The 26,734-nt window shown below is 42.0% G+C and overlaps 1 protein-coding gene across 5 annotated transcripts in view; it reads left to right on the forward strand.

The window, feature by feature from the left end:
- Positions 1–8,595: 8,595 nt before the first annotated feature.
- FER (FER tyrosine kinase) overlaps positions 8,596–26,734 on the forward strand; it is a 163,509-nt gene continuing 145,370 nt past the window's right edge. For 3 of the 5 annotated variants that reach the window (XM_054002671.1, XM_054002675.1, XM_054002676.1), the window contains exon 1: positions 9,128–9,367. The gene's annotated coding sequence lies outside the window, so the exon portion shown is untranslated. Of the gene's footprint in view, positions 8,640–9,127; positions 9,368–26,734 lie in introns of those variants that run through there. The other 2 variants (XM_054002674.1, XM_054002673.1) reach the window with 2 other exon arrangements.

Below are 26,734 nucleotides of genomic sequence, written 5' to 3' on the forward strand. Positions count from 1 at the left end.
GGTGATTCACTTGCCAGAGGTCCATGGAAGACAGTGTGTGTACTCACCCATCCTCAAAACATAGTGTAGGCCTGCCAGGCCGAAACTGTATAAATGTAATATAATTTACTAAATACTCATTACATGCCTAGCGGCACAACATATTAGATACACCAGCAAGCACCAGTTTAATTTCCAGGGCTAGGATCTAATCAGCTGGCCATAATGTTACCAGTAGCAGATAGCAGTCAAGCTTGTATTAAAATCTGAAAAAACAGTTGATCTCCATTCTCTCTCTCTCTCTTTCTCTTATTTTAAAATATTTTAAAAAAAAATATTTTCCCCCAATTCACTTTTTGAGAGAATCTATTTGTTAATGTATGTATACTTATTCACAGACCTGACTAGCTGGTCTTTCCAGGCAAGATGTGTGAGCTCTTACATAGTTAGAAGCAGTTTGGGATGGACTCAGTGTCAAAAACTGTATGGCAGATAGCTCTTTGTACCCAGTTATTATTGCTGTGCTGAGTAATACTTAAAAGACAATTTTAGTTGTGAAATACACTCTGCTTCAAAAAGAGCAATGCTGTGTAAAGTATGTCAGGCGACTGAGCTCCAGGAATCTAAAGCAGTTTCCGATAAGCAGAAATTCCACTTTAGAAAACTTCTAAAGAAATCCCTGGGTCTCTCCATAAAAGCTTTAAAGTAAATAATGGCAAAATTGACACTTTTTTGCCTTGGGAGCTCTACTGTTGTCTCTTCCTAAATTCTTCAGCTCCATAGTTTGCAATGACATGGTGTCCCTCCAGGTACTCTCTTAGTAATAGGTACTGAAAAAATATTACTGGACAGGACAGTTCTATTACAAAAAGACATAGGATTTTAATAACCTTTTTCTGACATCAGGACAACAATAATACTTTGGCTTTTCCCTTGAGGAAAAGGAAAAAAAAAATCTAGGTAGCAGAGCCAAAAGTATAAAATATAGGGCAACTTATACCCCACTCAGAAAAAAATTCCCAAGTATGAAAATTAGGAAGTGAGAAAAATATTTTAACAGGTTTTAATATTGAAATTACTCTTGGCATCAGAGAAAGGTAAAAATAACAGTAGAGTAATCCAATTTCACAAATCAAATCCGTGGAACTTTTTTTGTCACACCTAAGGAGAGGTTTAGAGGAAGAGCTGCATCTCTTTGTACACTGGCTCTGGGAAACACCTCCATCACTTTCCTATAGAGATGTCAATCACTTAACCAGCCACAGTGCTGAGGAGACAAATTTATATAAACTTGTTTATATAAATTTATAGAAACCCTTCACCCTTAAAAAAATAAGCTCTGCTTTAAAGGAACAACACTTAAGAAATATATAATCTTATAAACTCTGTTTCATGTCTGCCATCTTGGGGATTTTAAGGTTAATAAAGTTTACTTTATCTTCTGCTGCTGCTTACATTTTAGAAAGACTCCTTTTCTTTACTGTAGTAGATATAAACATAATCTATCCAGAATGATTAAATCATCAACCTGTTCTGCTGTCTCAAGGCAAAGGCTGAGCTTTTAGGCCATGGATTAACAAGTTCTGTTTTAAAGGGTTTTTTGTTGTTTGCTTGCAAGAATTTATTTAGTTTTATCGGTTTTCTTCACAATGTAATCCTACCAAAAGCTGTGTCAGTACAACATAGGGTAGTAGCATGTTGCAGCATGGGAGGAGGAATGTACATTGTCTGTGAGATGCAGGAATACTTTAAGCTGAAATTTGTCCTCAAGGTGGATTTTTTAATACACTGAAAATTGTTTTATACAAATGTATTTACAGTGAAGGCTGCAATTTATTTAATCATATAAAGTAGCTTAGCATGTGCATTACAATTCTGTCTTCTCAGAGTAGAAAAAATTTCCTATCCCAGGTTTGCAGGGTTCAGAATGATGCCACCAAAGAGGTAATTGAACCCTGTTGCTTCAGGAAAGGCACTCTTTAGTGGTAATAGTAGCCTGAGGAATTGCCACACTCATCCTCCTTCCCTGACTCCTCACTGTGTGGCTGAGTTGTGCTGGCCCAACACATTTCTGGCTGTGACATTCAGCAGATAGGGAACACACTTGGTTTGAAAAATTTTAATAAGACTTACATAATGAAATCATGTACATTTTAAAATAACAGTATTTTTTAAAAAGCCAGGTCATCTCCTTTGTCTCTTTTGCAGAACAGGTGCATAACCACTTCTGGGAGCAGAAGGGAGGAAAATGCTGAAGACTGAGGACAGAAATACTTCTAAGGTGGAAGGGTGGCAGAGGAATCAATGCTGACTTCAGGTATTGTATCCAAAGATTTAAAATAATGAACTGCAGTCTGAAATAAAATATCAACAGAAAGCTCAGTGGGCTTTTACTTAGGTACATCCACATATAGCTGGCCTGCTTTCTTGCAGCTGGAAAATGAATTTGCTTTAATACCATTGAAATATTTTAAGGTGGCTTCTGTATCATCTGAATGTTAAACATTTACACTGTTTTCCAGTCTGAATAAGTAAGTAGCAAGATATAAATCCCATGATTTTCAAGGACAGTAATTTAGCTAAGGAATTATTATTCCTTTGGCTTAAGAGTAATAATGAGCTTTGGTTTTGTTGGTTTTGGGGTGTTTGGTGTTTTTTTTTTTTTTTTTTTTTTTTTTTAATTTGTCAGGAGCATAATAACATAAATCAGCAATGCTGCTCCACAGAGTGGGAGGTAGGAAAATTAAATCAGTGTGTCAATCTGTAATGCCATCTGATGCACAGGATAAAATTTGGGCTTGGCATAGCAAGAATTTGGGAACAATGAAATGACATTGCATAAACTCTGTAATATTTTTTTAAAATTGATCTAAATGCTCAGGAACCTATCTATAGGTCTCCCCCCTCATCACAAGTTGATGCAGGATGTTATTTAAACCTCATGTTTGATTTCTGTGAGTGTGTTCCAGTATTGAGCAATGTATCTGTGACCATCTATTAGGCTGAAGCCTATGACTCTAATTAATGGTAACGGCAGTAAATTTATCTGGACTTTAAATAGTTTTAAGAAACCAGGTGTTTGAATGTAAAATCAGAAACTTGAATGCAAAATCAGAAATTTGAATGTATGTCTTTAGCTTTTGATTATGAGTGCATACTCCACTGCACACTTCTTCTTTGTACTCAGGCATTAGCAAGGATCAATAGCAGCTTTTAAGAAAAAAAATCCATTGAATTCCCTCACGCCATTGGGAATCTTTCCTTGTGTCTTCTGAGTTTTAATTCATTGTAAAATTAAACTGAACTTGCTGGTTCCTTTGACTTCTCTGAGAAGTTCTGTGGCAGATTTCAGTTTACACAGATGAAAAACAAATTGTGTATGTGCACATTGAGCCTGCTTATTTGTATATGTATATACACATATATGTACATATACGTAAATATTTATGGAAATAAATAAAAGTATGCTTACTTCTGTTAATTCCACCATCATCTATTTAGCCACCATAGAGAAGAAAATAGTCAAATTAATGTGAATTGGGATGGAAAAGCATTGCAAGTATTAGGATTTAGCAATGTGAATCTGCACCATAGCTTAGAGCTGGGAAAATCCTGTCAGGTTATTCTAAGGAAACCTCCAGGCCCCTTAAACACAAAATGTGTAGTTTTAAATAGCACAGCATAGATTTGAAAAGGGTCTGAAGGCAGCACTAGTCTGATCGTGGTGTTGCCATAGCAACAGACATTGAAATTCAAAATACGAAGTACAAAATGGGGGTGGGAGAAAAAAAAGGGTAGAGAGGAGAAAAACAGCAAGTAATAATGAAAAAATCTCTATAAAGAATATGAAAATAAGACTTTATAATCAGTGATAGAATAACTATAATATCCTTACTCTGCTTACTATTATTTGCATTTTTTCACCTTTTCCACACAAAAATTTGAAAATGCTTTGTAAATATTAACAATCTACACCTTCTAATGTTGTCATTTACAGATAGAAATACTGAGGCAGGAAGTGCTTTGCATAAGTAGAATACCTATGGCAGAGGTAAAAAGGGAGTTCAGCTGTTTGCTTAGCTCTGTATTCATGTGCTTTTTGCTTCATTGCTTTAACATGCCTCAGTTTTATGATGTTATTATCTGGATATGCAATAGAAGAACCAGAATAATTTTCATAAGAGCGGTAGCAACATTATTCTCTTTCTGACACAAAAGCTCTGGTGCTTTAATACATCTATTAAGCTAATAGCCTAATAGATTTTGTATAATTATTTAAAGGTTTCTTGGTATTTCCTTACAATGATAGTGACAGAAAAAAGAAAAGGATAAGTAAAATGGTTAATTGTAATATTTTTCAAAGACATTAAATAGTTCGGAAAAAGACACTCATTCATGCCTAACTCATCAATGTACTGCAGCAAATCTAATTCAACAAGGAAGGAATTAATACACCTTTGTTGAGGATCAAGGAAACATACTGCAGGTTAAAAGCCTGAGCTAATGTTTTTGTTGGGTTTTCTTTGAAAATTGATTATTTTATCTTTCACAGACATCTCTTTACAGTCTTTACTTCTGAGTGTATATCTGTATTAATCTTTCTGTATTGCTGACTTGTATATAATATAATTCTTTAGTATATCCAGGAGCTTTATTTAATCTTGAGTTTTGCAATGACTCCTGTTTTACTTCGGCACTATGATGGAGTGATAATGAGGAACTTTCCATCTCTCTATTTCCTACATTTATATTTCCCTTCCAGGTATGTAATTTAGCTTACAGTCGTTATTCTTGAAGGAATATAATGCTACAGTATGTCTCCTAAGAATAACTTTGAGGTTTTTCAACATCAGTATCAGCAGTATAGAACAACTGATAACTTGCCTGTCACATCCAGGAATTTTAGGCAATGAGCCATAAACAAAGAAACTAGATAAAAGGTAGCAAAGAAGCATTTAAAATTATGAAATATACTGACTGAATTACAGACTTGCAGTATACCAGAGGAGTTGCAGCAAACAGAAGAACGAAGGGAAAAGAATTCTTGAAACCTATAGCTTACCTGAATAGGACAAGAGTTTTACTATTTAAGAAGCAAATCTCTGGTATTTCTAGGGTCACAACGGTGGGTGGATAGATTATGACAGACTGACAATTCTCTAGCAGTTGGCAAGCCAGAAGAAACTGAAGCATGAGCTTACAGAAAATGAGTAATGTGAGAGGCGAAGAACAACGCAGGATACTGAACTCATTTCTTCAGGTATTTTCACCAGACTGCTGCTATTGTTTCAGGTGGTTGTGCCATGAAGTACTCTGCCTGGTAGCTGTTGTGGAGCTGCACCATGGAACCTGGCATGAGCCCAGGTTCTTGCCCAGTTTCTTTGGAGGCAGATTTGCAGTAAGGTCTGAAATAATGCTTCAATGCCATTGTTGTCCAAACCAGCAGGTTTTATGCACTGAAGCTGATCACCTCTGGTCTAGCATGAAGATACAACGTGTAGGAGTTAACATTAGGAGCTGCTGAGGGCAGAAACTTTCAACAAGGTTTATGAGGGAAACTCTCCTGCTGCGTCATGAGGTTCAAAAAGGTTCTGGCTTTCTAATGTTCTCCTCAGAGGGAAAACTAGGTATCCAAACCCAGTCCCAGACTTGGTCAAGAGTTTGTGTCTGAAGATTTTTACAGGTGTAAATTGAACCTTAGTACAGCTTTATCCTGCAGAGTTAAGGATAGCAAGCCAATACAGAAGAATTATTCATTTTATTTGATGATAAAAATGCTTAGACTAAGGGATCTTAATCAGAATTTGTTACTACACAGTGAAGATAGTTATAACTACTAGTGTCATGCACGATTCATTGAATACTGAAGGAATAATATTAAAGCCAGCAAAACAATTACTAAACAGAGATTGATGTTACCCACACCAACAACCGAGGGCAAATCTCTTCTGCTCAGCCTTGAGAAGTAGCCTTGAGGGGCATCTCTATTCAACGGTGGAATAGCCACAGTTGCTCTGAGAAGTGGTGTGTTAGAATTCTCTGCAATTAAAAAGAGGGGCTGACCTTTTGTGGTACAAGGTGTTTCACAGCCAGATGTCTCTGGGCCTGCAGCATCACCTCAGCAGCTTGAGATAAGTTATCAGCACTATCACTTGATGGTGCCTCTAACAGCAACTTCACCTGGCACATCCTCACCAGTGCCAGTTTCTGTCAGGAAATGTTCTTCACATTCTCAGAAAGTTTCACTTTGGGACTGATGAATCAGGCTGATTCTTCCATACCAAACACAGCATGAGGCCCCTTCCCCATCCTCTAGTGATAATTTTTGCAAATAGGGTCAAGTTTGAGCTATTTTGCCCCCAGTTACGCAGAGCATCCTGCTACAGGAGCAAAGGGGAGAGGCTGGAAGAAAGTACAGATGGAAGTTGTTTAGGCAAAAACACATCCATTTCCCTGATCCTTTTCATCTCTTCTGGATACTTGCAGGAAGCAGCTTCTCCAAATTTGTACTTAGGCAGTGGGCCCTGGGTCAGGCTTGGGAGGAAGAAGGCAAAGGAAATACGTACTGGGCTGAGTGAAAGAATGTGTGCAGAACTGGAAGACTGGGATAGGGAGGATCCTTTTACAAATAAACTTGCTAATTTGGATTTTAATTGCAAGTGGTGATAAACTTCTAAAGCTTTTTGTATTCGATTCATAATTGCACTTTGTATATAAAATTAACAATTTGATTTTCAAAATATTTTGCATACGTCTACACTGCAGTAACTATAGTATAGGAACATCTCTTTTTCATCTTTATTTTAAAAAATATATGAAGCTTTGGGGAAAGCCAACCCTGTTACATAAAAAAATCACATAGAATCTTTTCTTCCTCAAAAATAAAGTAGATTCTTTGATAAAATTTAAAAATTTCTAATCAGAAAACTAATGAGGAAAGATTTTTCTACCCTCATACCATTGTCTACCAGCTTTCACAAAACTGAAGGGTCTCAAGGCCAGGTAAACGACTGAACTGTAGACAAAAATCATGCAACATCTTCTGCAGGCACATGAGACCCAAAAGATACCTGCCCAATAACATAGTCTGTGTTTGAATACAGCTGAACCAAGACTGGCTCAGGTTGTTTGCACCAGCATTTGTCATAAAACACTCTAACTGATGACTTCTAACAGCGAATTCAGTATTAGCATATAAGACTTTTATCCCAGATCAAACACAGCTGGAAATCTACAAATGTAAATTACATCTTAAACCCCCATTTTCTAATACAACTAAATTTTTTTTTCCTTCAGCACCACACAAATTTGTTTATTACTGCATATAGGTCTTAATTTGCCTCAAGGTGCATAGAGATGAGGTACAAAGGAATGTAATTTTTTCTTATTTGATAAACAGGTAAATAAAGGAAATTATTTTTATAAGCTGTTTGGGAGGAAAACGTGGGAATGGCTTAAACAGAAGTAGAAAACTGCACACACCAAAGGTTCATTAGTGGTCTTTGAACACTTTGGTCTAAAAAGAAGCCATGAACTGGAATATGACTGCTCTGTGCATATCTCCATTTTTAGGGTCCTGAATACCAATCACTACCAACCTCAAAGGAAAAAAAAAAAAGATACCTCTGTAAGTTTAATCTAAACTGTTAAGGTGCTCTTCAGTATCTGTGCAATAGATTGTGCAATCAGATTTTGTTATTGCTACTTCATTAAATTGATTTTTTTTCATTTGCTTTGAGCATAATCTATTATAAAAGACGATATAAAAAGCTTAAATATTCATGGATTTTCCTGAAATCTGTCAAGGGCTTTTTTTTTCCTTTTTTTTCTTGGATTTTTTTCCTCCCTCCTTTTTTGTGGTTTTTTTTTTTTTCCCTCTTTTTTTCCCCTCTCTCCTTTTTCTTTCCATTCTTTTTTGCCCTTCATTCTTCCTTCTAGTTTTTCTTTCCCCCTTTTTTCTTTTATTCCCTTCTTTTTCCTGCCACTTTTTCCTTCATTTTTTTCTGTCATTTTTCCTCTTCCTTTTGCCCTTTTTTCCTCCATTACCCACCCTTCTTTTTCCTTTTGTTTTCTTTTTCGTCCCCCTTTGCTCTTTTTTCCTTTCTTCCCCCCTCCCCCTTTTTAATTTTTGCCCCTTTTATATCCCTCTCCCCCTTTTTTTTTTCCTTCCACACACAATTCCCTTTTTCAACCCCACCCATTTTTCACTTCTCGCTGCCTCTCTCTGGCGCTCAGCTGCTGAAGCACCAAATCACACCGACTCCTTGTCCACCTGTCCGGGCAGCCGCGGTGCCCAGGAATTGCTCTCAGCATCTCCCACCGCTGAGCCTCATACGCCTCCCTCCCTTCCGGCGGCGCGGGCAGCAAGGACCCGCGGAGGTGTCCCCAGGGGTGTCGCCGCGGTTGTCCCCAGCGATGCGGGGGCGCGCGGAGAGTTGCCGGGAGACGGAGGCCCGCGCGGGAGGCGTTGGCGCGGGAGCGCGCACCAACCCGCCCCCCCCACCCCCGCGCGCGCGCGCGCGCGCGTCAGCGGGAGGCGGACCGCGCCGCCATTGGCCGGCGGGGCGACGGGCGGCGCCGCGCGCATTGGCCCGCGCCGGGTCACGCGGCGCGGGTGGGCCCATGACGCGCGCGGCGGCGGAGGGGGCTCGGCTTGTCAGGTAGGGACCGTCCGCGCGCGCCGCCCGCGCCCCCGCCGGCGCCGCGCCCGCGCAGGGGTCCGGCCGCCCGCGCCCCGCCGGCGCCGCGCCCGCCCCGTCCTGGCAAGGGACCCCCGAGAGCGCCGGGAGCGTCGGGACCCCCGGCTGGCACGGGGACGCAGGCGGGCCCCGCGCCGGCTCTACCTGCGGGCGTGGCGGGGCGGGGCGGGCACCGGCGCCGCTCGCGTTTCGCTCCGCCGGGGTGGCGGCGGCGGCCGCATCCGGTCGCGTCCCGGTGGCGTCCCGCGGGGAGGTGTCAGAGGCGCCTCTCGCCTGGCGGCGGCTCCGCCCCGGCGGGGCAGGGGCAGCGCGGCGGGCGCGGGTCCCGCCCCCTGCCCGGGTCCGCCGCCGAGGTCCTGACTGGAGGGGAAGCAGAGGGCGGGTTCGGCCCGGGTTCGGCCCCGGTCCGGCGGTGCCGGGCCCCGGTCCGGCGGTGCCGGGCGCGTCTGTTCCCCTCCCGTTCTCCGGCCGGGCTGGAATTGCTGGGAGTAACGGGAGGACGCGCTGGGTACCGCCAGGAGCGGCGATGTGTGACCATCCCTGCTTCCCAAAAAGTGCAACAGCCCCGGGGAGTCGGTTTGGGGTTTTGAGTTCTCTTCCTCCTTGGTGCCGCCTGAGAGTTCTGTACAACACAGCGGCTGCCTGCATGAACTTCTGCATTAGTGTTGGAGTCTGCATGGTGAGGCCTCGTGAGTGTCGCTGCCCTGGCGCTTTTCGTGTGCATTCTAATGCTTTGTGTGTTTGAGATTTTGGTATTTGCACGTGTACTGTAATACTCATATTTGGTGTTCGAGAGGATTACGCAGAAGGGCATTAAACGTCCCTTTTCGTGTTGGAGTATGTTTCTGTTTGGTTGGACTTCACATGAGCATACACACCTCTGAAGTGACACATCCTGTGTGGACACCGGGAGTTTTGTAAGACATTTAAAACAAGCCAGCTCATTTTCTCTTTGCAGGAGGGCATCATTGCTTTTCAAGTAGGTGAAATAAATTTTCCCTGCTTTGAAACAGACCTGCTCAAAGTGGCTTTGGTGGTCTGCTCTATTGTACTGCAGATTCCTTCAAGAAGTTGCAGTGTGAAAACACATGATGTGTGAAACTGGACCAAAAAAAAAATATTTGGTATTAAAATAAGTTTATTCAAATAAGTTAATTCTACTTGCTAATAATACCTAACAAGGTGATTGCTTCTACAGTTTATTTTATGTAAGTGGTAGTCTTTGAGAATCTCAGAGAGGTGGGACATTCACACATCATCTGCTCACAGCCAAAGCAAATTGCAGATGATGGACACATTGTAGGTTGAATTAGAGTAATGATTATTTTTGGTAAGACCAGTGTATGTTCCCTCATATTATAAATTCCTTGCAATGTGTTGACAGAAATTGTCACTAGAGTTAGAACTTCAAGATATACATGCATGGAATGTTAACCCTAGAAAACTTGGGTTTTGGAGATATTTCTTTGAGGGAGAAGATCAAGTCTTGTATGTACAATGTCACTTACTAGCGGTACAAAATCTCAGTTATCCATCACATTCCTTGATTTTCTACAACTGTAACTTCATGTCACAACTGAGTCTTTTGTCCTTTGTCAGTTGATATTTGGATTGCCAGTGTATAAAATGATCATGTAGAAATAATTCTGACACTTGAAAGCAAGACAGGCCAGAGAAGGTGATGAACAGAGTATAGAGAATAGAAAACTTCAGTTCCTCTGGAGTTGTTTGACAGAGCTTAAAGATTAACTAGCAAAAAAGATGAAGGAATGTATCAGTGCGTGCACAGGATGTCGGGCCAAATTCAATATCAAAGAACTTTAGTGATGCGAAGGTGAGATGGACCTTTGTTAAGAGAGAAGTGACGTTTTCTTCACTAGATAGGAGATACTTAACTAAGAGCACAAAAAGGAAATAAGCTTTGGCTACAGGAGGTACACTGCAGTTAGGTAAAATGGTATGTATTGCCATACTTAAAATGTTCAGAGTTCAGTGTCATTCTTCCTGCCGTGGAGAGCAGAGGTGCTTTGGTGATACGAAGTTATGTTGGGAAGTTATGTTGGATGCGAGAGCGGGCAGGCATCTTGTGGCCTGTTCTTTGTCCATGGGAAATCCCCTCTCCCTGCCCGGTCTGCCCTCCCCACTTGCTGCCTGTCCTCGGTGTTCCCTCAGCTGGGAAGCAGCAGGATGAAGGAAGATATGTTTGCCATGTCAGTCTGAAGGCGGAGAGAGCTGGCAGCAATTCCGGAATTGCTCCATACAAGGAGATTGGCTAGGAGCATGAGGTCATCACTTCACAGGGAGGAGGTTTTTTTGCAGTGTGTGGGAAGTAGGTCTAGGGAAAGAGACTTTTTTGCTGGCGGGGAGGAGAAGCAAAGCAGTAAGAGAAGAAAGCCTAAATGCATTCCAGTAGGAAGTAAACTGCATATATGCTCCTATTCTAAGATAAAACTGTCCACTTAGTCCTGGCTTAATTATATTGTTGCTATATTTGCCTTGTGAAAATGAATTTCAAAAACCTAATGAAGGGCTTTATTCTATGGTAGAGATAGTCTTGAAATTGTTGAGTATTCGCCATTTTGTTAGGGAGTGAAAGGATTTAAAATCTGGAGAATGAAAATATGCAGAAAGTTTCTGCTGTTTAACATTTGTGTCATGTAAATATAGCATTTCTTTACAAAGGTTTATTTTTGAAACTTTTTTGCAGTAGTGAATCAGTGAAATTCATAGCTTTGTTTCCAGAGTTTGAGAGAAGATATTCACCTCTCATTTTAAGAGCTATGTGTATGGTCTCATACAGTACATAGGAAGTTTTTGTAAGGATTCTTAAAAACCAGCAAGAGTCCTTCTAAAATGGCTTTTATTTTTGGAATTATAATTTTTCTTTCTTGTGGGACAGCTTGACTGGATGGAAGGCTTTGATTGCTGTCAGCTTGTAGCATGAAATCATATTTGTGACCATTACTGTAATTCTTTTCTATTTTCTCCTGCAAGTTTAAATGCAGTTCAATTTGGTGTAAGGAGTCTGAAATAATAGGGAATTTTTAATTCCTGTCTGTTTCCCTGATGATAATAAAAACAAATTCCCAATAATTTAGGGCTTAATGCTGTTTTTAATCTGAGTGAGTGAACTGTACCTCATGACATCATTTTACTTTGGATTTCAGATTGCTGTTTGCTCTATAGTAACCAGCTTCCCTTGCATTGCTGCTTTCTGCACTTGAGAGAAAATGCCAGGTGCTTTAACCATATATAATTTCAAACTTTCTTCTTCATATCTGTGTTTCTTACTAACCTGCTTACAATATTCAGATGTGTGCCATAGCAGTTTGTAGAGACAACCCTCTGTACTCATAACTTTACTGTTCAGTGTCTGATTTCTCTCCCCACATATGAGTTTGACAGAATTACTGATCTTTGGAGCATACTAGTTGGCTCTTTAGAACCTTGTTGATGTTGTGGGCTTGCACCTTGAGCAAAAAGGGTATTTTGTTAGGATTTCTGATATGGGTGCTCTTATTTTCTGCTGAAGGGACAGTTACTGCTTGGATAGTAATTCATTCAGGTTGTCGACAGGGTGAATGTGGAGTAACAGCACTAATTGCATATTATGAGAGCTTTCTGCCATGTAGCTCTCTATTAAGACAAACACATGCTGTCAGCTGTTGAGGGGGAAATAGAACAATCATGTGTATACTGTTAATCTGTTCTTTAAGTATGCTGTACAATACTGCCTGCAAAATACTGTAGTCCACTTGCAACCCTCTCTTAGTATGAGCTAGTAAGAAAATACTTAATGAATAAGTACTTAATGGTTCTCACATATGTGGCATTTTTCTGTATGGCATTCAAATCTTGGTCTGAAGACAGGTCACTGTCTTGCAATTGTCATTACATGATATAATAATCTCACAACTTTTTTTTTCATGCTGTGATTCTGTAAGTGATTTATTTCAACATGAGGAGCTGAGACATTAAGAAATTGTGCTTAAGTGTAAAACTAAATGACCATAATTAAGACTTAATGAAAAATCAGTTATCTTGTAAGTAGTGGCAACCTGTGAAAAGTTTGTGAATTGTTGTGTATTACATAAGCACTCTTTGCCAGAAGCAGAAGTTAAATCCAGAGCAGTGTTAAAGTGCATTAATCATGAGCCATTTGTTCCTTGAAATTGCCTGTTTAGTAAATGGGAGACACACAATTATAGCAATGAGCCTGATAAGAGTCGTGAAGATGGGCCTGTCTGACAGAGTGCTGAATCATATTCAGAGCGCTCCATCCTCTCTGATAAATGGGTTGGGCATTTCTGGAGAAAAGCGCTATGAAAGTAATTACAGAATCACATAGTGCATATTCCAAAGAGGGTGGTATTTAGGTTTGTATCCTCATTTTGTGAGTCTCTTAATTTCGTACTTGGTTTGTCAGCTTTGCTGCTTTTTGCCAGTTCTGTTTATGCCTAACTTTTTGCTTTAGAAAATTTGGAAAATCTTACTCCATACATTGACAGCATATTTTAGCTTACATTATCTGTCATCACATTTGTAATGTTTGCTGTTTCAATTGAGAGTGGCAGTTATAAGTTGTTTTCTCTCTTGTAATAGAGAGCTGGAAAGGACACAGATTTAATGGTTATTTAATAAGACAGGAATTATTTTATTGAATATTTGGTGCTTTAATACTCTGACAACCTATTAATAATGGCTGAGCTGGTGTGAGTTGTTAGCTGCTACACTCGTAAATCACAAAATTCACCTTTGGTAAACCTATAAACAAGTGGGAGTAGCATCATAGGATAAGTCCTGATTTTTGAATACATAAAGCTTGTTTTATCTGCTCTTACGTTAAATAAATTTGTTAAATTATGATCACTGTAGTGTATTGCTATTGTGTCTGCTCAAGTACAGCTTTTTAGAATTATGCTAAAGCTTCCTTTCTATATTTTGTGTGTCTTTCAGATAGCATCTGACTTCCTAGTTGTGGCTTCTGCTTTCAAATGCTCATGAGTGTAAAATAATAACCCACAGCATTTGTACTCTTAAGTTTCAGGAAGTACAGATAAGGGGTACAGTCAGGCAAAGTGGTTATGTTCAAAAATATGACAGCTTAAGCATTGTAAAAATGGTATTTTTAAAACAATCAGCAAAATGTGAGAATTGCAATGTTAAGGAAAATCATACAACTTTACAGCAGCTTTTTACTGATTAAAAAATAGAAAACATGAATCAGAAAAACACATCCTTGTTTATTTTAGGTATATTTGTTGTATGCCAATGCTGTGAATGCCTTTTGGATTAGGTGGATGTTGAAACTGGAGTGCAAAATCTCTTACCAGTGAATGTGTTAAGTAAATTTGAAGCCACTATTTTAATAAATTTAATTGGCATCCAGATAATCTAATTTATCTAAATGATTTTTTTTAATGAGAGAAGGTAATTATATGCCATTCTTACTGAAGTTAAAATCTCAGTTCAAGTCAGTCCTTGTGTCTGGTCTCTTAGTTTTCCATGCTGCATACCTTCTAGCTCTCCTTCTCTGGAACCAGGTGGTACCCTCTGAAAGGAAGCCAACCCATAACTGATGGGAGTTTACTCCAGGCCCTGCTTCAGACACAATATGGAAACCCATTGCAGCAGATTTTTGCCCTTTGCTGAACAGTCTTCAGGAGGTATCCTGTCCCTGTATGCCTTGTGTCCCAAGGCTTCATGTTTCTGGGAAGCATGTAGTGCATACCCTGTGCAAAAAATTAGTCCAATGGGCTGTGACACAGTGATTTCTTATGCTCTAATATTTCATCACCAAAGTCACCCCATCCCAACTTGGGAAGCCTCAGTGGGGATGTAGGGGTTAGCAGTGTGGGTGTGGTCTGCTTTTGGTGGGAGGGGGAGCTGCCATTTCCAAAGCTCTGATTAAGCAGATGGTTGTCAACGTTTGGCCATTAGAATAGTGTGGCTTGTATTCCTCTACAGAATTTTTCTCAGATTAAGTTGGCATTTCAGGTTTAGAGATGCAGTCAAATTCCCTTTCCTTACCTCAGAGTACAATAAGGCAAGAATTCTGAGGGACCTGAATAACACTTGTTTACAGTACAACATTATTGTCATCTCTAACTTGTTTCTGAATGATACTGTTATGAAGAATATTGTCCTTTTAACTGAAATATTGGCTGCCTGGTATAATCTCTGGAAAGAACAGTTTTGAGCAGCAGAAGGAAAGACTGGATATGAAATAATAATCTATTGGAATAAAAATCAGATAGGCTGAATCTTACTTATGCAAATAAATTTCCATGTGAAGGATCCAGTCATGCACTTCATGCACTTCAGGACCACTTGTCCAGACACCTGGAAGCCTCTACCACTTTTACCTGTTTTGTAGTAGCATCCATTAATTAAAGCTCATACATTTTCAAATGAGAGTAATACCCTTCAGAAGGAGAGTTCTTTAGAGCTAGGATGGCTGATGATACCCAAACAGAACTGACTGGAACTAAGAAAAGAATAGATAGATTTCATGTTTTGGTATATATTTGTAGAATGTATGAAATAAAATTTGTTACACACTTAAAGTATGTAAGAAGGGACAAATGCATAGTTCAGTCATCTGCTTTTCTGGTGAGAGTAACTGTATCCCATTTAACACAGCGAGTTATCACAGTATCTTTTAGGATATGGAGATGGGAAGGAACAGTCATTCAGTTCAGGAGCAGCAAACAAAGGCTTGAGGCAGCACTTTTAGCAGAACCACACGATATGTTATATTTCATGCAGTGCAACAGCCTGGAATATCAGCAGGTAGGAAGAGACAGAACCATCTTCTGGACCTATGGTCCTCATGGCCAGTATTTTCTGTACAAAATACTGTGTAATCAAACTACATTAAATGTGGTACAATGATGCCAAGGAAATAAGTGACCTCGAGAAGACTGAATGAACAGTGAGTTAACTAAGTAGAGGGTTTAATGAACCAGAAGGATGTAATTAGTTTAATGAAGGAGGAGAGAAGAAGAAACATCCTGATTGCTCTTTCAGTTTCTTTCCAAAGAGCAATAAATACTTGGAACTAGATTATGTTTCTCCTGAGGAGACCATTATTGTCATATATTACAGACTAATGGCACATGTGTTATCTAACCGTTTTTTCTGAATTGAGACATTCTGGCTGATATTGGGCCATAGGATGAAATAAAATGTCTCTAGACTTTTTAAAGTACTTGACATCCTGTGGATTTGTCTTTTTCTATGGCTGTTCTTAAATCTTGAGAGCTAAGACAGTGCTACTGGGAGAAGCTTCTGGTAGTACTCTGGATTTCTAAGTTGAAATGTGCAATGGCAACAGCCAGTGAATTTTGGGACCTGAAGTCTTGAGAAGGAGTCTTAGGTGTAGCTTTTGTGATGATGAGAGACCCCCAGTAGGAGTATTCTTCAACCCTGTTCCCCTGAAGGAATGCTTACATAGGCAGCCTTGGGACTGAGGGTTTGCATGTGGGTTTTATGTGAGTGTTAATTCTGACTTGCCATGTATTCATCTCGAGACAGATGGATATCAAGATGTGAAATGCTACTTTCAGGGGTTTGGGGTATTTTTCAAATAAGGAAGACTGCTTCCTGCCTTCTAGGTAGACTAAAGAACTTGGTAGCTAATTGAAATCTAAATATCTAAGAGAAATCAGCAAAGAAATAAATCAGCGGTGCTTAGAATAACTCTTTAGTTGAGGTGGTTACTGCAGGTGCTTTTTAATTTCAGTGTTGACTTTTTCTAGAAGTTGTTTCTACCTTCACTAGTTATCTAAGAGAAGAGATCCCTTGAAAATGCAATAGTTTAATTTTCTTTAGCTTCTCTTTTTTTACTCAGAAGTTTCTTTAATACACTCCATACTACACACGTTAAGTGAGCTTGAGTCACTGATGTATTTTTTATTCTGTTTTCAATTTGTGGCCAATTTTTGCACATTATGTATTTCTTTGTAATTTTGGAATAGTCTTTCTCTTTAGCTGGTAGAATTGGTTAACAGGGCTGGGGATGCACAGTACCTGCCCAGAGATAGTCACTTTTAGCAGGCTTATCCTGCTCAATCCATTTTTCTTTTAGGATCTAGTGTGATGATACATCTTGCAACACTGCAGAATTGATAGGTCAGTGAAAATTTGTTGGTCAGAAATTCTCTATTGAGGCCATGCTTTCCTTTGCCTTTCCTTGAGTTCTGGAGCTGAATTTAGGGAAAGTGTAATTCTTGGAAAAATAGAGGAGGGAAAGCTTTTTTTTTTTTTTTTTTTTTTTTTTATAAACACATGAAAGGTAATAGGAAACTAGGTGTGTTTACCTTTGAAAGCAAAAGAAGGGTATGTGGCTTATTTTGTCACTTTTTCAGAGTTAACAAGACAAGAGTCTTAAAGCATTAGTGGCAGGATGTGACTTGTGTTAACTAGACTTGCTCTTTTCTTCTTAACCTGTATCTGCCTTCACCTTCTTGTTTGTCTGCCTGGTGAGATTCAATCATGCTATTTAGCTGTGACTGTGAGGTAGAAACTTCTACAGGGTGGAAACAAAATTGATTGAGTAACTGCACCTAAAAAGCACTTGCTGCATGGTTTGCTACCATATGTCAGCTCTACCCTTTGCCCATTCTTTCACAGAAGGCCTGAGATGATAAAGAACATGCTGAGAAGGTTACCAAACCTTGGGAAGTAACAAACAGCTGAAGGTGGGGTGGAGAATGAGATTACTGTTCAGAATAGACTTGGAAAATGGGAGATGTCATCTGGAATAAAGCAGGGGTCAGTGAGTATGAAAGCTCACTAGCTGTCTGTAGGCTGGACAGAAAGGATGTGGGGTGGGGGAAGAAAAAGTGGAAAAAGAACATGAATTTTTGGATAATGAACAAATAATGATATATTATCAAGTTGTTAGAAAGAGGGTAAGTACACAGGCAAGGAGCTTGAAAGTAATTTAAACAAATTTCTCTGTTCTTGTCAGTGTTGGTTGGTCCTACGCTACCTCACTGATTCAGCTTCTGACTTCTTATGTGAGATGGAGACCAGTTGCAGGTTATTTAGAAGACAGCAGTGGTTTAGAAAATAGTTTAAAATGAAAGATTAAAAAAACTAGAATTGTGTCTTGTGATTCTAGGCAGAGAATCTGGGAGCTGTGGTTTTGGGCTTCTATCTGTTTTGCTTTTTTTTTTTGGACTGCTGATAAGTGTAAATCCTATTCTTTGGTGAAGTCCACTTCTTTTTAGTAACATCACAGCTTCAGGAACTGCTGAGGAAAAATGTGGTCTTCCTACAGGTGCAGGGATGGGAGAATGAGAGTGCACTGTTTGAGACATCTTGAGATGGAACTCTTGCTGTTCTACAGATCTGTTTTTTAAAATGAGTTTTTATAATAATTTTGTACTTCTTTGTTTCATGGTCTCAGAAATGTCTTTAGGAATTGAATTATCTCATTTAATTATTTACTGGGCAAAGAAGGACATAAAAGCAACTTTTTAAAAATTCCATTTGATGTTCTCTAGTTCTTCTGGAAAAGACTTCAGGCATTTGACATACCATATCACTTCGTGCTATAATGACCTTTTCTTTTGGTGTACTTTGATCTTATACCTGTCATTCTTACCTTTTTTGTGAGCTAAAAAGTCTCTTTTCTTTGTGTGTAACCTGCTCCATGCTATGATCGATATTATCTATATCTTTTCTGGTGCTTTATGTTTTCTTTAGCTAGAAGCACTTGGACATACTTGAATACCATTAATGTATCAGCAGCTATTTGAGGCTTACAGTAGTTATATTCCATTAAAATAATGAAATAAATCATTCTTAGTGCTCCATCCACACCTTAAACAAAGATTATACAAACAATTGACATTTCTGTTTGTGTAGCATCCATTCCTGGAATGCACAAGACCATGAAACACAAAACACATGCATTACCTACCATTTGTTTACACTAATCACATATTCAATGAAATCATCTTTGTATGCATAGATATCATGTATACAACATAAACTAGTAAAACTAATCCTTCTGCAGAGCTTTTGCCAACAATAAACATCTGAAGGGGCAATACAAGTTTGCCTGATTATTTCAAAGCTGATTTGAAATACTGGTCCACTCAAAGCAAAGCAGGCAGCTAATTTTCAGGAAGGCTTTTCTGCAAAGCATAACTTAGCCCACGTACCTTAAATGAAATGTCCTTTAGTACAGTTTTCCTATGTCAGCAGCTACTTCCTCTGATTTTCACCTACTGAAATATACTTTTTTTTTTTCTTTTCTGAGGACTCTGCAGAAGAAAAACATATCAAACTTATTTTTACTATCTCCCATTTTCAAATACATTGCAAAACTCAAACTAAGGTAAACTGCCCTGCATTTTCAGATTATTACCAGACGACAACTTCTTTTTTTTTTAAAGGGACAGTTCAACTAAAAGAGCAGATTTCTCCAATGACTGCTAGCAGTAGTATGCTATCACTTCATACACATAATTTTGAGTGAAGAAATAATTTTGCCTCTTGACATGTAAGAGAAGATTTTTCTTTAAGTTCTTGGAATTTCTTACGACAAGTGTAGTGTAGCTGAAAAATTAGACAGTTGTATTTATTTATGAACCTTGCCCTTGGTAAAACGAAAGCAGAAACTTATTAAAGAAAATGAAAGCATGGAAGGCCCAAGTTTGTTATATGAAAGACCAAGTAGTAGTGGTATTTTCATAAAAGTGGAAGAAAACAAGTGACAACAAGAGAAAGGAACCACTCAAGACACATAAATTTCTGTCTCTTAAGTACTCTAATATCTAGGAAAGTAGGAGGGCAGGAAGTTAGGATTACTAGCAGGATCAAAACTTCAAATTGTAGCTCTGGACCACAATTTAGATGAAGCAAACAGAGAGGGATTTTGAGGGTTTTTCTTTGGTTCATGTTGCTAAAATGTTTGTGGTTCTGCAAGAGTGTTCCTCAGTTTTAACTGTGGAGGTATTTTCATAATGTTACTAATAGTGATATGGTTCAAAAATACAGCCAACATAAACTATTTACTGTTGCTGTGTATGACTGAATTCCTAGACATCAAGAAAAATTCTGACGAGAATACACAGCTTCAAAGAGCTTATGAAAGCTTACAGGTTTAAGGTTACTCATACAGCTTTGATGTGTCTGTATTGTGTAGATACATAGTAACGTGACACTGTTCTAGTTTTCTTTATTGGATCTTTGTTTTGTTATGTAGCATGGTTTGTGTTCTAAGAATAAACACATAGTACATGAAGCTTATTTTAGAGGGTGCTTGAGGTTCTGATTTGCAAAATCTTCAGAGATTTTGTGCAGTAACTGAAGCCAGTAACGTATTTATTTTTTCTGAATACCTAACATGCTAAAAATGCTAGACACTCTGAATAGTCCATCTTTAAGCCTCGTACATACTGGTATGAACTGCCACAGTGTTGACATTAGTTTATGTGTCTCAGTTCTTAATGTAAAATAAGAATATTAGTCCTACTTCCCTCAATGGACAACTAGGAAGATAAATTTGTTAATGTTTGTAGAACACTGCTAATTTAAGTCGTAATGTGTAAAGCCTGTGAAGAAATTGGTCTTTCTGTGTTAAAAAGAACCAAGACTTTGCTGTAGTGCAGGAATTAGTGAATAGGCAGTGTACAGGCTGTGGCTGTACTGCAGTCCAGAGATAAGGGTTGCAATTTATAGAAGTTTATCTTACCTAGTTGAAGCTGATTAGTATAGGAATAGGTGGTTGGTGTATACACAGAAAAGAGGGTTCAGCCCACATTACAAAACCTTGTGCAGGAGTATGTAGGAATTATTTGTGTGGTTTCTGTGGTGGTTTGTTGTTTTACAGTTGTTTTCTGTTAATGAGTTTGTAATGGTTTGTCCCGTGTACCCCATTCTGTTCCCCTGATGGTTTAGCCCTAAGTTGTTTACCTCAACCTTTTCCCGCCAAGTGCCTGTCAGTCCCTATGTCAGTCTCCCCAGTCCCTCCTTTGTACCTCCCTTGTCTCCTTATATGTCCAGGTCAAGCCCTAGTTCACTGTCCCCTACCCCTGCCTGTCAAGTAGAACACACCCTGGTTGTTCTGGAAAGTTCCCTGTCTGTTACCCTTGCACAGTTTCTCATTGGACTGTTAGGCCTGCTTCCTCCCCTGTGCTGCTTTCATTGGATCGCCCCAGCTGTGTTCTCCTCCCCTAATGTCCCCTCATTGGATGTAAGTGGTTTCCACCCCTTACCCCCTTCCCTCTTTAAAATGTGACGCCCCCCTCATTTCTGCGCTTACTTGTTCCTGAACCCACCTTGGGAATAAAGTACCTTGGAATTCATACAAGTGGCCCTTTCCTATTTCTTCGCCTCAGCCCTTCGTTCCTACTTCAGAGCTGTGCTACCCGCACCCCAGCCAGCCACAGGGAGTAGTGAGCACTGCCACCCTAGAGGTCTCAGGAGAGATCTGGGGGCAGCCCTTCCTGTTGCGCCCTCCGGCCATAGGGAGTGTGCTAGCCGGGAGACCTCCATACTGTGGCCGCAACCAGGCAGCAACAGTTGGCGCGCCACCATGGGGCTTTTCTGACGTTTTTCCATCTTCGTCGCCGTGGGGGGACATCGTCGCCTTCACGGAGAGAAGCACTCCAGCTGGACTGTTCCTGTGGCATTGACCTTTGGATTTTACAGTCTTGGCAGCACCAACGTCTCTCTGTGAGCACGCCAAGTTTTATTTGGTGGTGCTCCTGGAGGAGGAAGACACAACCTTCCCCCTGGTGCCTGGGAAGGTGTTTCCAGGACTGAGGACCCCCTCTGCAGCCTTTGTTCCGGGACCCGACGGTCTGGTGAGTGCCCTGGTGGCTGGGTGGACCCGGCCAGGGACTTGGGTATTGGGCAGCCACACCCCGAGGGAGAGGACACACTGCGCGCGGTGTAAGTGGTCTGCCCCCGTCAGCTTCCCAGACCCTTTTCCTTTTAGTTTCCTTGCTTTCCCTGCAGAGGTGGGTGAAATAACGCTGAGAGGCCAGGATGGGCACTAAGCTGTCCACTCAGCAAAGGGAGGTTTTTGTGCAAGTTCGGGATATCCTAAGGGAGGGGGGTGTGAGTTTTTCAAAGGGTGTTCTTAGGTTTGTTGGGTGGTTGTTTTTTGGCTTCCCAAACGTTACACCATCTGAGGTTCAAAAAATTGGATTTTGGAAATTAGTAGGAATCAAACTAAAGGATGACACCAAGAGGGGTGACCCCTCAGTTAAAGATGGTTTCATGCAATTATTTCTATTGATCTGGGTTGTCATCAAAGAAAAGGATCAGGGAACTAAAAAACAACCAACAAGCTTGTCCCCAGTTCTGCCCAAACCCCCTCATTCCACACCATCTTCCCCCATTCCCTCTTTCCCTACACCGGGTGGGCAGGGGGGAGCAGCCCATCAAAAGACGCAGGGCGGCTACTGCCACCCTGGCTCCCCCACACCCCTTCGGTACCCCCGCCCTGACAGTGCTGGCCACACTGTCAGGGACCTCACCCCAGACCCTCAAACCAATCCCTTTGCCCCATTTGTAAATCCCAGTTTTGAGTTCCAAGGCAGTTTTGTCCCCCAAGATGGTTCCTCTTTCTATCCCGGAGAAGCACCACAAAATGACCGCTGCCTCAGGGCACGCGCCGCTTCATCGTGTAATGGCCGCCACCTCAGGGCGGGTGCTTCTCTTTCCCAAAATCCCCTCCTTCCCCTTCCTGCTCAATCCCTAGACCCTTCCACTTCATTTGATCCCCTTCCTCTTCCTTTGCGGCAGGCAGCCTTCCCCCTGCTATGGTTCCGCCCATGGCTCTGCCCCCAGTGTTATATCAGTTACCTCCTCCCCCTGTCCCACTTCACTCCTTGTCTCAGCCCCCCAGCCTGCAGTCTCCGCCCACCGACTTCTGTTTCCCACGCTCTGGTTTCCGGTTCCCACGGTGATGTGGGGGGTAGGGGTGTGGGGCCTGGGGAACTGGAAGTCCCTGAAAACAACAGCCCACTGTTCCTGGCCCCAGTCACCTACACTGTGAGGGGGGATCACCCTAGATGGGAACGCCTCTCATATCAAAGCGTCAAAGAACTTCGCAGAGTGTATTTGGCCAAAAAAGCAAATTTTTCCAGAGACTTTTAAAGGCAACGTTTACATCGAACACATTGGTCCCCGCAGATTTAAAACGTTTGTTCAGTTGCTTGCTTCCTCCATCAGACTATAAATTATGGGAAAGCACATGGAAGAGATTAGCAGGGGACTTCCACAGCTCTTGCAAAGTTCTGATTATTCGACCGATGCTGAGGGTAACAACCTCACACTTGATCATCTAGTCGGTGAGGGTGATTGGGAAGAAGCCAGGAAACAAGTGGGAGGCCTTTCTAGGGCGGTTCTGGACAACATCAAAGATATTGCAGAAAGAGCCTTTCTAAGTATGCCATCAAAGGAGCCCATTCAGTCATATATTTCTCTAAGACAATCTGTTGCAGAACCTTTTATGGACTTTGTAGATTGTGTGCGGGCAGGGGTGGAGAAAAAGGTTGAGGATTCCAGCCTCCAAGAACAATTAATTTTAGAAGTTGTCTCCACCAATGCGAACAAAGTGTGCAGGAAGGTGATCTTAGCACTGCCATCTGCTCCTACACCAACACTGGACCTGCTAATAGAAGAGTGCACACGCAAAGCTATGACACCTGCAGAGGAACCATCAAAGAAGATTGTTGTAAGAGAAAGAGCAGCAGCTCTTGCAGTTATCCCACCAAGGAGCCAGTTCCCGAAAAGAAGATGTTTTCACTGCAACCATGAAGGGGACTTTATTAACCAATGCCCTTTTCTGGGGAGGATGCCACCCAGTGCAGGAGGAGCAGGGGAAGGGGAAATTCCCCCTCAACAAAAAAACTGAAAGCGGAGTGCAGGTCTGCTCCGCACGTGGACAAATATGGGGCAGACCGCAGTGGGGCTGCTAGTGTCGCCACTAGCAGCACTGTTAACACCAATGACAAACGTTTTCCATACCGGCTGAGACTTACTGACCCACTTTTCTTTCCCAATCAGGACTGGAAAGTTATCACTGCTGCGCCTGGACTTCTTCCCCATATCCATCAGGTGGAAGGACACGAGCGCACCACTTCATCAAACTGCAAGTACCTTGTTGTCGGGGGCACCAAACACACTCCCATTGAGATTGAGATCGCCCCAGGGATCCTGTCACCCAACCCTGGGCGATTCAGTCTCATGGCGCGCTGTGTCCACCCCCCCGCTTCCTGTCGAAGGGCCAGGTTATTGCACAGGCCATTCCAGTGCCTTATGCCATCAGCAATGACCTGGACCTTTCCATTTATTTCATAGAAGTGCTGGGAGAGGACAAGCCCCTCATATGGTGTGGCCTTAAGAGCAGGGGGCATTCCATCCAGTTGGAGGGGATGATGGACACGGGGGCAGATGTGACGGTCATTCCTCCACACAAATGGCCGTCACAATGGGAGCTGCAAAGTGTGAGCAGCAAGGTTCTGGGTGTTGAGGGTTCCCAATTGGCGAAATGTTCTAAGAGCATTGTGCAAACTGAGGGACCAAACGGGCAATTGTCTTCAGTGTGCCCATTAGTTTTAAATTCCAAATTTACTCTCTGGGGGAGAGATGCCATGTCCCAATGGTGGGCCAAATTGGAGCTTCTGGCCCCTCAGGATTTTTAGGTGCGACCACTGAGGAGTGCCCTACCCAAAAGCTGAATTGGCTCACAGATATACCAGTGTGGGTAGAACAGTGGCCGCTAAACAAACAAAAATTGAGTGCGCTCACTCAAATTGTGGAGGAGGAGTTGGCCAAAGGCCACATTGTTGAGACCAACAGCCCCTGGAACTCCCTGGTATTCATCATCAAAAAGCCAGGGAAGGACAGGTGGCGTCTCCTCCACGATTTGAGAAAAATAAACAATGTCATCGAGGACATGGGGTCCCTCCAATCAGGGATGCCATCCCCTTCAATGCTCCCCCAAAATTCGTCATTGGCTGTTATAGACATAAAGGATTGTTTTTTCCAAATTCCCCTCCACCCAGCTGATGCTCCGCGCTTTGCCTTCTTTATACTCTCCATCAACACAGAAGCTCCCATGTAGTGCTACCACTGGCAAGTTCTCCCACAAGGGATGAAGAACAGTCCTACCATCTGCCAGTGGTATGTTTCCAGAGTTCTGTTCCCAATGCACGCCAAAGCGGGAGAGTGTATCATATACCACTACATGGATGATATCCTTGTTTGTGCGCCCGATGACAATGTACTTGCAGGAGTGCTGGAGGACACTATCACTGCCTTGTCGGCGGCTGGATTTGAGTTATGAGAAGATAAAGTACAGAAGCTGCCGCCTTGGAGGTATCTGGGCCTCGAAATTACAAATAGGACCATAAGACCTCAGAGGGTCCTCGTCAACGACAATCCAAAGACTCTGAGGGACCTCCACCAACTGTGTGGGTCCTTAAACTGGATCAGGCCCTGGCTGGAGCTCACCACGGGGGATCTATCCCCTCTCTTCAACTTGTTGAAGGGGGGAGAGGAGCTGGATTCTCCGAGGGCCCTGACCCAGGAGGCCAAGGCTGCGCTCGAGAAGGTACAGTCCACCCTAGCAGACCAGCAAGCCCATCGATGCTGTGAGGGTCTGCCCTTCCACTTCATCATCCTGGGTAAGTTGCCGCACCTCCACGGGCTCATTTTTCAGTGGGACATGGACCAATGGGATCCCCTCTTAATTACAGAGTGGGTGTTCCTTGGTCACCAGTTGTCTAAAAGTATCACAAGGCCACAAGAGCTGATGGCCCAGCTGATCACAAGGGCTAGGGTTCGTCTGCGATTGTTGGCGGGGTGCGATTCCACATGCATCCACGTCTCTATCAAAATATCTACAGGGAAAATGACCAAAGAGACCTTGGAGCATTTGCTCCGTGAAAATGAGAGCTTGCAGTTCCCTCTGGACAGCTATCCAGGCCAAATTTCAATTCACCATCCGGCTCAAAAATTATTTAATACAGAATTTGATTTGGTTTCAAAAGGCATCCAGAGTAAACGCCCGTTGAAAGCTCTTACAGTTTTTACTGACGCGTCTGGAGGGTCCCACAAGTCATTGATGACTTGGAAGGATCCTCAAACTCAGTAGTGGAAAGCTGATGTTAAGATAGTAGAGGGCTCTCCTCAAGTCGCTGAGTTGGACGCAGTCGTCAGAGCTTTTGAGGGATTTTCAGGACCAATTAATATTGTTACAGATTCGGCCTATGTAGCTGGAGTAGTGTCGAGGGCAGAAAATGCTGTTTTAAAGGAGGTCTCTAATCCAGTCATCTTTGGCTTGCTCTTGCAACTTGTCCATCTGGTTTCTCACCGAGAGCAACCCTTCTTCGTGATGCATGTGAGGTCGCACACTGACCTCCCTGGTTTCATCTCAGAGGGAAACAGTAAGGCAGACGCCCTGGCCACCCCGTTGCAGCTGGCTGGCCAACCTAACATCTTCCAACAGGCCAAGCTTAGCCATCAGCAGTTCCACCAAAACATTCCTGGTCAGGTCCGCCAGTTCCACCTAAGGCATGACCAGGCCAAGGCAATAGTGGCCACATGCCCGAACTGCCAGGAGTCTGCCCTACCATCACTGGGTGCTGGGGTGAACCCAAGAGGGCTCCGCAGTTGTGAGGTGTGGCAAACAAGTATCACACATATACCCGAGTTTGGAAGGCAAAAATACGTCCATGTATCTGTAGACACCTTCTCGGGAGCAGTTTTTGCCTCGGCCCACACAGGAGAAAAGGCCACAGATGCCCAAGGCTTTTGCAACCCTGGGGGTCCCAAATACCATCAAAACAGACAACGGCCCAGCCTATACCTCCAAGGTGTTTGGTGAGTTTTTGCAAGAATGGGGCGTTCAACATCGGACTGGGATACCTCACTCCCCCACCAGCCAGGCAGTGATAGAAAGAACACATCAAATCCTCAAAGAAGTCCTCACCTGCCAAAGGGAAGATGTCCAGGTAACAACACCACAGCAAAGGTTATGCAAAGCCCTTTTCACCCTTAACTTCCTAAACTGTTCCTTTGAT

Source organism: Vidua macroura, chromosome Z, assembly GCF_024509145.1.
Source record: "Vidua macroura isolate BioBank_ID:100142 chromosome Z, ASM2450914v1, whole genome shotgun sequence".
Taxonomy (NCBI): domain Eukaryota; kingdom Metazoa; phylum Chordata; class Aves; order Passeriformes; family Viduidae; genus Vidua; species Vidua macroura.